Below are 14,080 nucleotides of genomic sequence, written 5' to 3' on the forward strand. Positions count from 1 at the left end.
CGTCATCGTTCACTGAAAATTCCTATGGTATATTGATGTGTTATGATACCTTTACGGCGCTACAGTCTGGAACCGCACGACCGCTACGGTCGCAGGTTCGAATCCTGCCTCGGGCGTGGATGTGCGTGATGTCCTTAGGTTAGTTAGGTTTAAGTAGTTCTAAGTTCTAGGGGACTTATGACCACAGCAGTTGAGTCCCATAGTGCTCAGAGCCATTTGAACCATTTTTGATACCTTTACGTTAACTTCTTAAGAAGAAGTTAATGTATGAGCCTGAAACAAAAGACATATACTGGATCAAAAGGCAGTTTGAACATAATATTTTGCATCTGATGGCTCAAAAAGAGTGTTGTGCACAATGCATCCATCCCTAGGGCTGTGCCTATCGCAGCTGGTATTTGTTGCCAACAACCAACACATCTTTTGGTCGCAGTGTAATAAAAACAAGCTACAAAACAGCAGAGCGTGTTACTACTATAAGATAACGCAATCTGCTGATTTCTCAAACAAAACTATCCATGAGTTTGTTTTAAAAGTCATCCCTCATGCGCCTATTCTTCTGATCCTATACCCTCAAATGTTTTTCACTCTCGCCCCTTATCGAAAAATCGTCAAGAATATAATTGTCTGAAGGTAAGCGCACTCCAAACCTGGATTGATGACATCTTTAGCTCAGAACCTGTATAATTCTACAGACGTGGAATTTGTAAACTACCTGAACATTGTCAGACTGCCACGCGGAGTGACCGCGCGGTTTGAGGCGTCATGTCGCGGCTCCTCCCGCCAGAGTTTCGAGTCCTCCCTTGGGCATTGCTATGTGTGTGTTTTTCGAGTCCTCCCTCGGGCATTGGTATGTGTGTGTTGTTCTTAGCATAGGTTAGTTTAAGTAGTGTGTAAGTCTAGGGACCGATGACCTAAGCAGTTTGGTCCCTTAGGACTTCACACACACACACACACACCGACCGACCGTAGCAGTCGCGCGGTTCCGGACTGAAGCACCTAGAACCTTGTCAGACTGCTTTATATCATATGAGAGGATAGTCTGTTGATGATTAAATTCTCTCTGATGTAAAATAATGGAAAACACTATTAGATTATTTGCTGTACTAACGCAAATGAAATGCTGCTTACCACGAAGATCATACACCAAAGGTCTTTGGTAATAAAACGTACGCTATTTCCAACACACACAGCCCTATTTGGGTATAAATTAGCAAGATATTACTCACACTGGACTTCAAAACGGTCTATGTTTCCTTGCTGTCCCGTGTTATTCTCAAGTAGTGTAGAAATGAACCAGTTCGTAAATAAGATTTCCTTGTTGATTTTAGAACTGGCTGTCTGCAGCTCTGTGTCAAAACTGATATAAATGTGGCCTCCAGCGAGAATTGAACCACAAGCCAAAGTACCTTTTGCTTTGCAGCCAATCACAATTGCCTCACAACTAGCAAAGAGCTGCAGTGCTAGTGTCTCCCTCATTGACCCAGTTGTGACTACGACAGCTAAAGCGCAACGTAAAAGACGAGATTAGTTACAATTTCCGTATGGAAGGACTTTCCTGGACTCAAAAACATACATTAATAACCTTATTTCACACCGTATGTGCAAATCACTCAGGTTATTCAATGAAAGTGATACAAATGGATCAAGTTAATTTAGCATGATAATCCTGTGCCATCCAGGGAGTAACTCCTTGTTCACAGAATTGCTTTTTTTTTTTTTTTTGTACTTGTTCCATGGATCATGAATATGACACTTCGAAATGATGTGGAACGTGTCAGGTTAATAAAAGGTGTCTATACAAGATATTACATTACACAAAATATTACATGACACTCAGCATTTTTTTCCAGCGTTGTTAATAAGATTTAATTACACTATTAGCAGGAAGAATATCACCTAATGTGTTCGTTGAGTCTACTGCAAAGTGACTACAGATTCCATCTTAAGGACGAGGCTGCCGAGGGTCAGAATACCAAAAGCATGTCACAGAGCCTTATTCGCAGTTCTGTAACTAGGTTCAGAGACTAGAGCGTAGCTACTAATAAGACTCAGATGCAGCGACTGCAAACTAAATATCATACATCAAGAACTGTCCCAGGTATTTGTGTTTTCCTGTCTTAAGCGTACTGAAAACTAAAAAGCATACCACCAAATATTACTCACATTTCTGGAGCATCTGCGATGTTTACAAGGTCAGCGTTATGAGTAGGCAACAGATCTTTTTTTATAATTATAAAATCATAAAATATTTTTTTGAAGATCGCTATCATTGGCACTATCTGCAAAAGAGAGCAATGAAGAGACAACAACACTGTATTGAGTGGAAAACGTGAACATCCACAGGAAGACTTCGTAACTTATGGATAACAAAGTTCCTATCAAGAAAGGCTACTGTGCTGGAAATCACACGCAATGAAAGAAAATGTGAGCTCAAAAAGCTGTTGAAAATTAAACCAGTCACAGCTAGTGGGGCATCAACAACGTGGACATTCTCTAATTGCTCTGATAGAGGCAAAGGTAGAAGGAAGCTGGTTACCCGCAATGTAAATGACCAGAGACATAGTAATTTACCTACAAAATAACCTTCTTGGAGTCGAAAACGTAATTTTCCAACTTACTGTCACTCATTACACACCGATTGTTCAGAATATTTCATCAAAGTTACACGTCAATGTCCAGCGAAAGTAGGAGGATAATTCCGCCCCAGTCCTGGCAGTCCGTCGACTGTTAGTCACCAAACATTTTCTGGATGGCATTTATATGTAACAGTTTTTGAGACAATACTAGTGATTTGCGGACATTTGTCTTACTATCTATATAATAACATTTTAACGACATCCTTTCCTTTGTCAATATTTACTTTATTCATGTCAATACATGCGAATCTCTCCCTCATGAATCATGGACCTTGCCGTTGGTGGGGAGGCTTGCATGCCTCAGCGATGCAGATAGCTGTACCGTAGGTGCAACCACATCGCAGGGGTATCTGCTGAGAGGTCAGACAAACGTGTGGTGCTTGAAGAGAGGCACCAGCCTTTTCAGTAGTTACAGGGGCAACAGTCTGAACGATTGATTGATCTGACCTTGTAACTTCGTGGTCGAGCGGTTCTAGGCGCTACAGTCTGGAACCGCGCCACCGCTACGGTCGCAGGTTCGAATCCTGCCTCGGGCATGGATGTGTGTGATGTCCTTAGGTTAGTTTGGTTTAAGTAGTTCTAAGTTCTAGGGGACTGATGACCTCAGATTTTAAGTCCCATAGTGCTCAGAGCCATTTTTTGAGCCTTGTAACATCAACCAAAACGGCCTTGCTGTTCTGGTACTGCGAACGGGTGAAAGCAAGAGGAAACTACAACCGTAATTTTTCCCGAGGGCATACAGGTCTACTGTATGGTTAAATGATGATGGCATCCTCTTGGGTAAAATATTCCGGAGGTATAAAAGTCCCCCATTCGGATCTCCGAGCTGGGGCTAATCTGGAGGACGTCGTTATCAGGAGAAACAAAACTGGCGTTCTGCGGATCGGAGCTTGGAATGTCTGATCCCTTAAACGGGCAGGTAGGTTAAAAAAAACATGGTTCAAATGGCTCTGAGCACTATGGGACTCAACATCTTAGGTCATAAGTCCCCTAGAACTTAGAACTACTTAAACCTAACTAACCTAAGGACATCACACACACCCATGCCCAAGGCAGGATTCGAACCTGCGACCGTAGCAGTCCCGCAGTTCCGCACTGCAGCGCCAGAAACGCGCGGCCACCGCGGCCGGTGGCAGGTAGGTTAGAAAATTTAAAAAGGTAAATGGGTACATTACAGTTAGATATAGTGGGAATTACTGAAGTTGGTGGTAGGAGGAACAGGACTTCTGGTCAAGTGAGAAGAGGGCTATAAATACAAAATCAAATAGGAGTAGGTTTAATAATGAAAAAAACAAAAATAGGAACGCGAATAAACTACCATGAACAGCATAGTGAAAGCATTATTGTAGCCAAGATAGACACGAAGCCTACACCCACCACAGTAGTACAAGTTTATGTGCTAGCTAGCTCCACAGATGAGGAGGAGATTGAGGAAATGTACGATGAGACAAAAGAAATTGTTCAGATAGTTAAGGGAGACGAAAATTTAATAGTTTGGGAAAAAGGAATTCGATAATATGAAAAGGAAGAGAAGGAAAAGTAGCAGGTGAATATGGACTGGGGGAAAGGAATGACAGAGGAGGCCGATGGCAGAATTCTGAACAGAACATAATTTAATCATAGCTAACATCTACATCTACATTTATACTCCGCAAGCCACCCGACAGTGTGTGGCGTAGGGCACTTTACGTGCCACTGTCATTACCTCCCTTTCCTGTTCCAGTCGCGTATGGTTCGCGGGAAGAACGACTGCTGGAAAGCCTCCGTGCGCGCTGGAATCTCTCAAATTTTACATTCGTGATCTCCTCGGGAGGTATAAGTAGAGGGAAGCAATATATTCGATACATCATCCAGAAACGCACCCCCTCGAAACCTGAACAGCAAGCTACACCACGATGCAGAGCGCCTCTCTTGCAGAGTCTGCCACTTGAGTTTGTTAAATATCTCCGTAACGCTATCACGTTTACCAAATAACCCTGTGACGAAACGCGCCGCTCTTCTTTGCATCATCTCTATCTCCTCTGTCAACCCGACCTGGTACGGATCCCACACTGATGAGCAATACTCAAGTATAGGTCGAACGAGTGTTTTGTAAGCCGCCTCCTTTGTTGATGGACTACATTTTCTAAGGACTCTCCCAATGAATCTCAACCTGACACCCGCCTTACCAACAATTAATTTTATATGATCATTCCACTTCAAATTGTTCCGTACGCATACTCCCAGATATTTTACAGAAGTAACTGTTACCAGAGTTTGTTCCGCCATCATATAATCATACAGTAAAGGATCCTTCTTTCTATGTATTCGCAATACATTACATTTATCTATGTTAAGGGTCAGTTGTCACTCCCTGCACCAAGTGCCTATCCGCTGCAGATCTTCCTGCATTTCGCTGCAATTTTCTAATGCTGCAATTTCTCTGTATACTACAGCATCATCCGCGAAAAGCCGCATGGAATTTCCGACACTATCTACTAGGTCATTTATATATATTGTGAAAAGCAACGGTCCCATAACACTCCCCTGTGGCACGTCAGAGGTTACTTTAACGTCTGTAGACGTCTCTCCATTGAGAACAACATTCTGTGTTCTGTTTGCTAAGAACTCTTCAATCCAGCCACACAGCTGGTCTGATATTCCGTAGGCTCTTACTTTGTTTATCAGGCAACAGTGCGGAACTGTATCGAACGCCTTCCGGAAGTCAAGGAAAATAGCATCTACCTGGGAGCCTATATCTAATATTTTCTGGGTCTCATGAACGAATAAAGCGAGTTGGGTCTCACACAATCGCTGTTTCCGGAATCCATGTTGATTCCTACAGAGTAGATTCTGGGTTTCCAGAAATGACATGATACGCGAGCAAAAAACATGTTCTAAAATTCTACAACAGATCGATGTCAGAGATATAGGCCTATAGTTTTGCGCATCTGCTCGACGACTCTTCTTGAAAACTGGAAGTACCTGTGATCTTTTCCAATCATTTGGAACCTTCCGTTCCTCTAGAGACTTGCGGTACACGGCTGTTAGAAGGGGGACAAGTTCTTTCGCGTACTCTGTGTAGAATCGAATTGGTATCCCGTCAGGTCCAGTGGAATTTCCTCTGTTGAGTGATTCCAGTTGCTTTTCTATTCCTTGGACACTTATTTCGATGTCAGACATTTTTTCGTTCGTGCGAAGATTTAGAGAAGGAACTGCAGTGCAGTCTTCCTCTGTGAAACAGCTTTGGAAAAAGGTGTTTAGTATTTCAGCTTTACGCCTGTCATCCTCTGTTTCAATGCCATTATAATCCCAGAGTGTCTGGATATGCTGTTTCGATCCACTTACTGATTTAACGTGAGACCAGAACTTCCTAGGATTTTCTGTCAAGTCGGTACATAGAATTTTACTTTCGAATTCACTGACCGCTTCACGCATAGCCCTCCTTTCGCTAACTTTGACATCGTTTAGCTACTGTTTGTCTGAGAGGTTTTGACTGCGTTTAAATTTGCAGTGAAGCTCTCTTTGCTTTCGCAGTAGTTTCCTAACTTTGTTGTTATACCACGGTGGGCTTTTCCCGTCCCTCACAGTTTTACTCGGCACGTACCCGTCTAAAACGCATTTTACGATTGCCTTGAACTTTTTCCATAAACACTCAACATTGTCAGTGTCGGAACAGAAATTTTCGTTTTGATATGTTAGGTAGTCTGAAATCTGCCTTCCATTACTCTTGCTAAACAGATAAACCTTCCTCCCTTTTTTTATATTCCTATTAACTTTCATATTCAGGGATGCTGCAACGGCCTTATGATCACTGATTCCCTGTTCTGCACTTACAGAGTCGAAAAGTTCGGGTCTGTTTGTTATCAGTAGGTCCAAGATGTTATCTCCACGAGTCGGTTCTCTGTTTAATTGCTCGAGGTAATCTTCGGATAGTGCACTCAGTATAATGTCACTCGATGTTCTGTCCCTACCACCCGTCCTAAACATCTGAGTGTCCCAGTCTATATCTGGTAAATTGAAATCTCCACCTAAGAATATAACATTCTGAGAAAATTTATGTGAAATGTATTCCAAATTTTCTCTCAGTTGTTCTGCCACTAATGCTGCTGAGTCGGGGGGTCGGTAAAAGGAGCCAATTATTAACCTAGCTCGGTTGTTCAGTGTAACCTCCATCCATAATAATTCACAGGAACTATCAACTTCCACTTCACTACAGGATAAACTACTACTAACAGCGACGAACACTCCACCACCGGTTGCATGCAATCTATCCTTTCTAAACACCGTCTGTACCTTTGTAAAAATTTCGGCAGAATTTATCTCTGGCTTCAGCCAGCTTTCTGTACCTATAACGATTTCTGCTTCGGTGCTTTCTATCAGCGCTTGAAGTTCCGGTACTTTACCAACGCAGCTTCGACAGTTTACAATTACAATACCGATTGCTGCTTGGTCCCCGCATGTCCTGACTTTGCCCCGCACCCGTTGAGGCTGTTGCCCTTTCTGTACTTGCCCGAGGCCATCTAACCTAAAAAACCGCCCAGCCCACGCCATACAACCCCTGCTACCCGTGTAGCCGCTTGTTGCGTGTAGTGGACTCCTGACCTATCCAGCGGAACCCGAAACCCCACCACCCTATGGCGCAAGTCGAAGAGTCTGCAGCCCACACGGTCACAGAACCGTCTCAGCCTCTGATTCAGACCCTCCACTCGGCTCTGTACCAAAGGTCCGCAATCAGTCCTGTCGACGCTGCTGATGGTGAGCTCTGCTTTCATCCCGCTAGCGAGACTGGCAGTCTTTACCAAATCAGATAGCCGCCGGAAGCCAGAGAGGATTTCCTCCGATCCATAGCGACACACATCATTGGTGCCGACATGAGCGACCACCTGCAGATGGGTGCACCCTGTACCCTTCATGGCATCCGGAAGGACCCTTTCCACATTTGGAATGACTCCCCCCGGTATGCACACGGAGTGCACTTTGGTTTTCTTCCCCTCCCTTGCTGCCATATCCCTAAGGGGCCCCATTACGCGCCTGACGTTGGAGCTCCCAACTACCAGTAAGCCCACCCTCTGCGACCGCCCGGATCTTGCAGACTGAGGGGCAACCTCTGGAACAGGACAAGCAGCCATGTCAGGCCGAAGATCAGTATCAGCCTGAGACAGAGCCTGAAACCGGTTCGTCAGACAAACTGGAGAGGCCTTCCGTTCAGCCCTCCGGAATGTCTTTCGCCCCCTGCCACACCTTGAGGCGACCTCCCACTCTACCACAGGTGAGGGATCAGCCTCAATGCGGGCAGTATCCCGGGCAACCACAGTCGTAGTCCGATCGGGGGATGCGTGGGACGAGCTGGCCGTCCCCGACAAACCCCCATCCGGACCCCCACAGTGATGCCCATTGGCAACAGTCTCAAGCTGTGTGACCGAAGCCAACACTGCCTGAAGCTGGGAGCGAAGGGATGCCAACTCAGCCTGCATCCGAACACAGCAGTTGCAGTCCCTATCCATGCTAAAAACTGTTGTGCAAAGAACGTCTGAACTAATCTACAGAGAGCGCAAACAAATCGACACAAAATTTAAACGGTTATTAAAATACAAGATTGCCTAGTAAATGCAGTAATGCTGCCACTTGTGCACTGCTGACACACTGCTCGGCGGCGGAAGGAGACTACGCGAATTTACACTATTCAGGTACTAAAACGCGATGCTACAACTCTCAAATACTATAATACGCCCGAAATTTATGAAGTAAACAATGCAAGTACCAAAAACACGCAAAGAAATTAAGAATTAAACTATGTAACAAATGAGTGAGCTAGGAGTATACGACTTGTTGCTGCAGCTGCTTATCCAACGGCGGCAGGGAGCACGTTTTACGATTGCCTTGAACTGTTTCCATAAACACTCAACATTGTCAGTGTCGGAACAGAAATTTTCGTTTTGATATGTTAGGTAGTCTGAAATCTGCCTCTCATTACTCTTGCTAAACAGATAAACCTTCCTCCATTTTTTTATATTCCTATTTACTTCCGTATTCAAATGGTTCAAATGGCTCTGAGCACTATGGGACTCAACTTCTGAGGTCATCAGTTCTCTAGAACTTAGCGCTACTTAAACCAAACTAACCTAAGGACATCACACACATCCATGCCCGAGGCAGGATTCGAACCTGCGACAGTAGCGGTCTCGCGGTTCCAGACTGTAGCGCCTAGAACCGCACGGCCATTCCGGTTGGCCACTTCCATATTCAGGGGTACTGCAACGGCCTTACGACCACTGATTCCCTGTTCTGCGCTTACAGAGTCGAAAAGTTCGGGTCTGTTTGTTATCAGTAGGTGCAAGATGTTATCTCCACGAGTCGGTTCTCTGTTTAATTGCTCGAGGTAATTTTCGGATAGTACACTCAGTATAATGTCACTCGATGCTCTGTCCCTACCACCCGTCCTAAACATCTGATGTCCCAGTCTATATCTGGTAAATTGAAATCTCCACCTAAGACTGTAACATGCTGAGGAAATTTATGTGAAATGTATTCCAGATTTTCTCTCAGTTGTTCTGCCACTAATGCTGCTGAGTCGGGAGGTCGGTAAAAGGAGCCAATTATTAAATGGTTCAAATGGCTCTGAGCACTATGGGACTTAACATCTTAGGTCATCAGTCCCCTAGAACTTAGAACTACTTAAACCTAACTAACCTAAGTACATCACACACATCCATGCCCAAGGCAGGATTCGAACCTGCGACCGAAGCAGTCCCGCGGTTCCGGACTGCAGCGCCTAGAACCGCACGGCCACCACGGCCGGCAGCCAATTATTAACCTAGCTCGGTTGTTGAGTATAGCCTCCACTCATAATAATTCACAGGAACCATCCACTTCTATTTCACTACAGGATAAACTACTACTAACAGCGACAAACGCGCCACCACCGATTGCATGCAATCTATCCTTTCTAAACACTGTCTGTGCCTTTGTAAAAAATTCGGCAGAATTTATCTCTGGCTTCAGCCAGCTTTCCGTACCTATAACGATTTCTGCTTCGGTGCTTTCTGTCAGCGCTTGACGTTCCGGTACTTTACCAACGCAGCTTCGACAGTTTACATTTACAATACCGATTGCTGCTTGGTCGCCGGCCGCGGTGGTCTAGCGGTTCTAGGCGCTCAGTCCGGAACCGCGCGACCGCTACGGTCGCAGGTTCGAATCCTGCCGTGGGCATGGATGTGTGTGATGTCCTTAGGTTAGTTAGGTTTAAGTAGTTCTAAGTTCTAGGGGACTGATGACCACAGATGTTAAGTCCCATAGTGCTCAGAGCCATTTGAACCACTTTTTTGCTGCTTGGTCCCCACATGTCCTGACTTTGCCCCGCACCCTTTGAGGCTGTTGCCCTTTCTGTACTTGCCCGAGGCCATCTAACCTAAAAAACCGCCCAGTCCACGCCACACAACCCCTGCTACCCGTGTAGCCGCCTGCTGTGTGTAGTGGACTCCTGACCTAACCAGAGGAACCCGAAACCCCACCACCCGATGGCACAAGTCGAGGAATCTGCAGCCCACTTGGTTTAAGGATCATGAAAGAAGGTTGTGTGCGTGGAAGAGACCTGGAGACACCGGAAGGTTTCAGATTGGTTATATAGTGGTTACACAGAGATTTCGGAACCAGGTTTTAAATTGTAAAGCATTTCCAGGGCTAGATGTGGACTCTGACCACAATTGACTGGACATGACCTGCTGATTAAAACTGAAGAAATTGCAAAAATGCAAGATTTTACGAAAATGGGACCTGTATAAACTGAAAGAAACAGCGGTTGTAGAGACTTTCAGAGGGAGCATTAGGGAACGATTGACATGAACAGGGGAAAGGAATACAGTAGAAGATGAATGGGTAGCTTTGGGAGATGAAATAACGAAGGCAGCAGAGGATTAAGTAGGTAAAAAGACGAGGGCTAGTAGAAATCCTTGGGTAACACAAGAGATATTGAATTTAATCGTTGACAGGAGAAAATATGAAAATGAAATATATGAAGCAGATGGAAGGGTACATTTTTGTTGTTGTTGTGGTCTTCAGTCCTGAGACTGGTTTGATGCAGCTCTCCATGCTACTCTATCCTGTGCAAGCTTCTTCATCTCCCAGTACCTACTGCAACCTACATCCTTCTGAATCTGCTTAGTGTATTCATCTCTGGGTCTCCCCCTACGATTTTTACCCTCCACGCTGCCCTCCAATACTAAATTGGTGATCCCTTGATGCCTCAGAACATGTCCTACCAACCGATCCCTTCTTCTGGTCAATAGTTTGGACAAGAAGAGAATAGAAGTTTTCGAAATGTGGTGCTACAGAAGAATGCTGAAGATTAGATGGGTAGATCACATAACTAATGAGGAAGTATTGAATAGGATTGGGGAGGAAGGGTACATAAACATCTAAAAAATGAGATCGACAAGAAGTGCAAAATGGCTAAGCAGGAATGGCTAGAGGACAAATGTAAAGATGTAGAAGTATATAGCACTAGGAGTAAGATAGATGCTGCACACAGGAAAATTAATGAGACCTTTGAAGAAAAGAGGACCACCTGTATTAATATCAAGAGCTCAGATGGAAAACCAGTTCTAAGCGACAAAGGGAAAGCAGAGAGGTGGAAGGAGTAATTTTTTGGTGGTTTGTGGTAAGTTCTTATGGGACCAAACTGCTGAGGTCATCGGTCCCTAGGCTTATAGTACACTGCTTTTCGTAGGCTTATACACTACTTAATCTAACTGAAACTAATTTACGCTAAGGACAACACACACCCAAGCCCGAGGGAGGAAAACAAAGCTCCGTCGAGGGGGAAGCCGCGCGAACTGTGGCAAGGCGCCGAGGACCGTGTGGCTACCTCGTGCGGCTGGAAGGAATATATAGAGGGCCTATACAAGGGAGATGTACTTGAGGGCAGAATTATTGAAATGGAAGAGGGCGCAGATGAAGAAGAGAAGGGAGATATGATACTGAGTGAAGAATTTGACAAATCACTGAAGTCGAAACAGGGCCCCGGATGTAGACAACATTCCGTTAGAGCTACTGATAGCCTTGGGAGAGCCAGCCATGACAAAACTCTTCCATCTGGTGAGCAAAATGTATGAGACAGACGAAATACCCTCAGACTTCAAGGAGGATATAATGATTCAAGTTCCAAGCAGGTGCTGACAGATGTGAAAATTACCGAACTGTCAGTTTAGTAAGTCACGGTTGCAGAATACTAACAAGAATCCTTTATAGAAGAATGGAAAAACTGGTAGTAGCTGACCTCGGGGAAAATCAGTTTGGATTCAGGAGAAATGTAGAAACACGCATTGCAATACTGACCCTACTCCTTCTCATAGAAGATGGGATAAGGAAAGGCAAACCTACGTTTCTAGCATTTGTAGACTTAGAGAAAGCTTTTGCCAATGTCGACTGGAATGCTCTCTTTCAAATTCTAAAGGTGGCAGGCATAAAATACGGGGAGCGAAAGGCTATTTACAATTTGTACAGAAACCAGAGTCGAGGCACATGAAAGTGAAGCAGTGGTTGGGAAGGGAGTGAGACAGGGTTGTAGCCTCTCCCCGATGTTATTCAATCTGTGTATTGGGCAAGCAGTAAAGGAAGGGAAACAAAAGAAAAATTTAGAGTAGGAATTGAAGTCCAGGGACAAGAAACAAAAGCTTTGCGGTTTGTTGATGACACCGTAATTATGTCAGAGACAGCAAAGGACTTGGAAGAGCAGCTGAACGGAATGGACAGTGACTTGAAAATAGGGTATAATATGAACATCAACAAAAGCAAAACGAAGATAATGGAATTAAATCAGATGATGCTGAGGGAATTAGATTAGGAAACGAGACATTTGCAGTAGTAGATGAGTTTTGCTATTTCGGAAGCATATTAAGTGATGATGGTCGAAGTAGGGTGGATTTAAAATGTAGACTGGCAATGGCAAGAAAAGCGTTTCTGAAGAAGAGAAATTTATTAACATCGAATATTGATTTAAGTGTTAGGAAGTCTTTATGAAAGTATTTGTATGGAGTGTAGCCTTGTATGGAAGTGAAACATGGACAATACACAGTTTAGACAAGAAGAGAAATGGTTCAAATGGCTCTGAGCACTATGGGACTCAACTGCTGTGGTCATTAGTCCCCTAGAACTTAGAACTACTTAAACCTAACTAACCTAAGGACAGCACACAACACCCAGCCATCACGAGACAGAGAAAATCCCTGACCCCACCGGGAATCGAACCCGGGAACCCGGGCGTGGGAAGCGAGAACGCTACCGCACGACCACGAGATGCGGGCAGACAAGAAGAGAATAGAAGCCTTTGAAATGTGGTGCTACAGAAGAATGCTGAAGATTAAATGGGTAGATCACGTAACTAATGCGGAGGCACTGAACAGAATTGGGGAGAAGAGAAATCTGTGGACCACGTGACTAGAAGGAGGGATCGGTTGGTAGGACGCATTCTGAGGCATCAACGTATCACCAACTTAGTACTTGAGGGAAGCGTGGGGGGTAAAAACTGTAGAGGGAGGCCAGGACATGAATACAGTAAGTAGATTCAGAAGGTTGTAGGTTGGAGTACTTATTCGGAGATGAAGAGCCTTGCACAGGGTAGAGTAGCGTGGAGAGCTACATCAAACCAGTCTTTGGACTGAAGACGACATCAGCAACATGTGAATCAGAGTGTAGTTCGTATGTAGTGAAATAACTAATGGACAGTATGTTTCAGAGCAGTGGAAGCAGGAACGGAGTGAGCTTATTTCTTAACTAACTGTAACATACAAAGCATGTGTAGTGACTTGACATTTCAGTTGCATAGCAGACGGTAATACTAGTCAAGGAATTATCTGCAGAACTAACGCCGCCGGCCGCGGTGGTCTAGCGGTTCTGGCGCTGCAGTCCGGAACCGCGGGACTGCTACGGTCGCAGGTTCGAATCCTGCCTCGGGCATGGGTGTGTGTGATGTCCTTAGGTTAGTTAGGTTTAAGTAGTTCTAAGTTCTAGGGGACTTATGACCTAAGATGTTGAGTCCCATAGTGCTCAGAGCCATTTGAACCATTTTTGAACTAACGCCATTAACACAAAATGAACTCTGTACCTTCTTGGTGCTAATGAGAAAAGTGCTACGTATATTAGGTTGAGCAAATTAACGGATGATTCCCGTCAAATGTTAAGAGTTCTTGTTCCGTTCTCTACTTGTTCTTGAGGGAAACGTAAGGCGGTGAAGCAGAGCAGGTGTCCCTAGTCGGACATGAGTGAACGTGTATGCTTGTTAGCTGAGCAGGATGAAGTAAGTGGAATTTAATCAGTTGTTGCTCATAAGAAGCGCCAACGCCCCACGCTATCTTTACTTAGGTAGTCAGCGCTAGAGTAAGTGCGTCACCACTGACGTCATTCAGACCAGGTGGACAGCTTAACACCACTACACTCACTGAGCACCACACCATTCTGATCAT

The sequence above is a fragment of the Schistocerca cancellata genome, chromosome 4 (assembly GCF_023864275.1).
Source record: "Schistocerca cancellata isolate TAMUIC-IGC-003103 chromosome 4, iqSchCanc2.1, whole genome shotgun sequence".
NCBI lineage: Eukaryota > Metazoa > Arthropoda > Insecta > Orthoptera > Acrididae > Schistocerca > Schistocerca cancellata.